At 36.9% G+C, this 4,271-nt stretch overlaps 1 pseudogene; it reads left to right on the top strand.

Annotated features, from left to right (window-relative positions):
* The first annotated feature begins 215 nt into the window (after window positions 1-215).
* On the top strand, window positions 216-3,900 carry LOC120146611 (annotated as a pseudogene).
* The last annotated feature ends 371 nt before the right edge of the window (window positions 3,901-4,271 follow it).

The following is a 4,271-nucleotide window of genomic DNA, read 5'->3' as shown; positions in this document are numbered from 1 at the left end:
AAATTTTGTTCATGTTCGTTCATTTAATAAATAAACGAATATAAACGAACTTCCCGCCACACGATTTATGAACGATTCGTTGAACATCCAGTTTATTTACAAGCCTAATCTCATGTCAACATTGCAGTCTCAGAAAGCAATATAAAAAGCGGATGGTGAGTTCAGCTAAACTCACCAGCTCCGTAACTGTAGCATCTACCGTTCTTCCCGCCGAGTCAAACACCTCTCTTACAATCGGGAAGCGGATCCACGCCCCTCACACGCGCTCTTTAGCCCCCCTGATCCCAACAGAATAACAAACCCAAAACCCCAAAAAAGTACAAGTTCAAAAATTGAAAATCCCTAAATATCCAAAAATAAAAATAAAAAACCCCCCGAACCCTAGATAATCTCTCGAGAGAGAGGGAGAGAACTGAATTTTTCCACGAGAGAATCTCTAGGTGGAACAGAGAAAGTGCCGCCAATTATGGCGTCGTCGACTTCAAATTCGCGAAATTCGGATCTCTCCCGACGCTTTACTACTTCCTCTACAAAACCCCAACTTTTCACCGATCAAAACAAAAACGACGATAGCAACAGATTGAGCTCGACAATGACGGTCGAAGGTATCCTTCGAAACGTTTACTCGACCGCTCCTTCGACTGAGACGGCTCTGGTTGACGCTTCGATCACTCTAATCGACGCTCCGATTCCAAATAACGTCGTGGATAATTCCGATGCTTCTCAGGTTCAAGGTGTACCGGATTATAATAACAATGTGACAAGAAGTGTTGACGAGGTTTGGAGGGAGATTGTATCAGGAGAGAGGAAAGAGATCGCGATGAAAGAGGAAGCGCCGGACGAGATGATGACTTTGGAGGATTTCTTGGCGAAGGCTGGTGCCGTGGAGGATACGGCGACGGCGGAGGTTAAGTTGCATCCCGATAGGTTGAGTGGTGGAGTGTACACGTTTGATCCGATGGGGTCGGGGTGCGTTACAAATGCTGGATAAGATGGAGGGGTCGATTGTTGGGTTGGGGAACGGGATGGAAGTTATTGGAAGTGGAGGCGCTGGAGGTAGAAGGAAGAGAGGAAGAGGGGTTTTGATGGAGCCATTGGATAAGGCGGCACAACAGCGGCAGAGAAGGATGATTAAAAACAGGGAATCTGCTGCCCGCTCTCGGGAAAGGAAGCAGGTATAAAATTGATTGAATTTTTTTGATTGAATTGTAGAAAAGTTAATGGATTGTTTCTTTTTTTTTAATGTATTTTACTCTGCTATCTTAATTGTAGGCATACCAAGTTGAATTGGAGTCATTGGCTGTGAAGCTGGAAGAGGAGAACGAGTGGCTGTTGAAGGAAAAGGTATTGAATTTTTTTTCATCTTTTAACCTTTCCTTTTATGATTTCAAATCATGATCGGAATGGTTCATTTCCTTATTATTTACTTGCTAAAGGTGGGAAATTTCTTGTATCTCTCAAACACAGTGTATGCCGTTTGCTCTCAATGTAGTTGCTATTGAGTATTGACTTCATCTAGTAGAGACATTAGCGTTTTCTGCCTCAGTGCCTCTGGAAGGATTTTGTTTTAAATGTAGGAGCTTCTGTTTTAGTCAACATTTATTTCCGAACTTCCAAAATTTAATAATAATTATTCTAACTATTTTCTAGCGTTGCTATTTTTAAGTGGCTTGATGCATCTGGCAACAGTAAGTTTCACAGTACTACCTTGGATTCTACCTTTATTTTCTTGCCACCACGTCCATGGACTTTGTTGGATTTGGTTATTATTCACTTTATAATTTCCCAACTACTTGTAATTTATAATCTCATTTTGTGGTGTTTCTTCACTTAGCTGTCTCTTCTTTCAGCTTCATGTGTTATATAGAAAATATTCTTTATTTGCTATGTGTTGCTTTTATAGTCTATGGTTTTTTATAGCGATATATGGGCGCATCCTGCACTGTTTTATGAACTCAAATTTAGAAGCCTTGCATTTTCAAGAACTGAACACGATTAGATTCACCATAAATGCATGTATATGGGTACAGGCTGCTTTAATACTTGGTGATAGAGATAACTTGAATTTGAATTCCCCAGATTTACCAATTTTACCTTGCATATACTCAATTTAGCCAATGACTTGTTGTTGCTTTATTTATTGGGCTATGTTTTGGCTCCGTCTACCATGGTCATTTATATTTCATTTCTTCTAACTTCTCCCTGTCTTAAGATTATTTGAGTTTGTGGTAAGGGACAATTATCAAGCTCTTGCAAAGGTGCATCCATACAAACTTGCATTCATATACCACACTTAAAAATGAAAAATTTATTCAATGCATGCTATTTCTTGTATTTATGCACATTACATAAACCATATTTTACCCAGAGCAAAACATTTCTTGCCCTTGTTATTTCATCTTTTGTATCAGGTGTTAAATCAAGTACTTGGAAGGAAAGTTTTATCTTTATACATCTTGTTTTACGTATGTTTTTGTCTCATGTCCTGGGTCTCAATTCCTAACAGCTTGAATTCCTTTTATCCTTTGTTTCATATTTACAATATTCTAAATTTTGGTACGGTCTTGTAGAGTAAGCTAATGCACATAATTAGTTTTATTTTATGCTTTTCTATTTTCCCATGCTAACTTCCATGCTAATGCATTGCAACGTCTTTCACTTCACTAGATTTTTATTTTGTATATTTTCATCTATAATTGCGATTATTTATGTTTGCAGGCTGAGAGAACTAAGGAAAGGTTTAAGCAGGTACTAAATTGCTGCTTCTATAAGACCATTAAGTTTTAGAGTAATGCTTAATCAGATTCTATGGGATTGATAAGAAAAATAAATAGTTCGATATCAAGTATAGTTAACACACTCTGATAAGAGGAAATTAAAGTAGGAAGGTTTTAAGAATAACCCACTGCATTAAATATATAGGATTATATTGTTAATAGGAAATTAAAGAACTGTGAAATTCTCTCTGTTTTTCATTTCGAACAAGAAACATAATTTGATTTAAATATGTAGATATGTGTAATTATTTATAGTTGAGGAATTTTGTGATTCTGTTGGCGTAATGAGGTACATAGCCTGTATTTTAACCTCATACATAAATTGGCTTTAGTAGTTTTATTTCTCAAACAATACCCAAGTGAGAAATGCAATTATGGATGATAGAGAATACAGCAATTAGCTGTGCCTATTAAGCTCCTAAAAGAGTGCTTCTCATGTTGATTTGTACTTGCAGCTCATGGAGAAGGTGGTTCCAGTTGTAGAGCTGCGAAGAACACCACGTGTACTCCGTAGAGTTCGATCGTTGCAGTGGTAGATAATTATTTACTCGGGATGTGAGTGAGACAGAAAGAAAAATAGCTGATCTGGCATAGAGGAGGAAAGGAGTGGGGTAACAGAAAGGGGCACCATTAAATTTATCTTCTTTTGAGTAGCTATTCCAAAGCTGATGGTAGTCTAGAGCAGTTGCGGTTCTTCATATGTAAACAAACGAAAAGCTAAACCAGAACCATGAACGAAAGATCCCGTATTATTGAGTAGAAGGTTTTGTGGCAAAGCAGTGTACGGAAGAAGGCACTATGCTGGTTTATATATCTATGATTGATTGTTCCTCCTCAGTCGCATGATCAATAAGGAACAAAAGGATTCTAGACTAGTGTACTGTATTTACGTGGTGAAAACTTATGGCAGCAGCCCTTTTGACAAAAATTTAGAACGGTTAGTAATGATTTGTTTATATTATTAGTTAGAGCTCTGCTTTGTGATAACCTTGATGGAAATTATATGCATTAATGATGCAAAGTGCTTGGAAGAAGGTCGTTTATCGATGCTTATTCCGACCTTAGCCTCTTTCAGATGCTCTTTTCTCTATATTATTAGAGGTGGCAATCGAGTACATATTAAGATTGGGTTTTAGGTCACTTCATTTTGCCACCTCTAATTCACAGTCCTCGGAAACAACTCAATAAATTATGAAGATCTTGTTCATGAGCATCTAAGGACTATTTTTTGCATGGAGATATGAAAAGCATTGACCAATTAATAAAGAGTGACAGAAGCCTATACAGTTTCTTTGGGAGTAGGGTAATCTGTGATTATTCATAGCTATTTTCTCAATGTAACGTAAATAAATAAATAAATAAATAACCGAATATGAAATCAACTGAAGTAAAATTAATTGGAATCAAGCTTTATACTTTTTTATTTTTAACGGAAGTGAAATTGATTGATTTAATACAAATTGTCCAATTAAAGGGAAATTAAGAAATGAAATG

This window comes from Hibiscus syriacus, unplaced genomic scaffold (genome assembly GCF_006381635.1).
Source record: "Hibiscus syriacus cultivar Baekdansim isolate YM2019G1 unplaced genomic scaffold, ASM638163v2 tig00002511_pilon, whole genome shotgun sequence".
NCBI classification, from domain to species: Eukaryota; Viridiplantae; Streptophyta; class Magnoliopsida; order Malvales; family Malvaceae; genus Hibiscus; species Hibiscus syriacus.
This window is presented reverse-complemented; position numbering and strand designations above follow the sequence as displayed.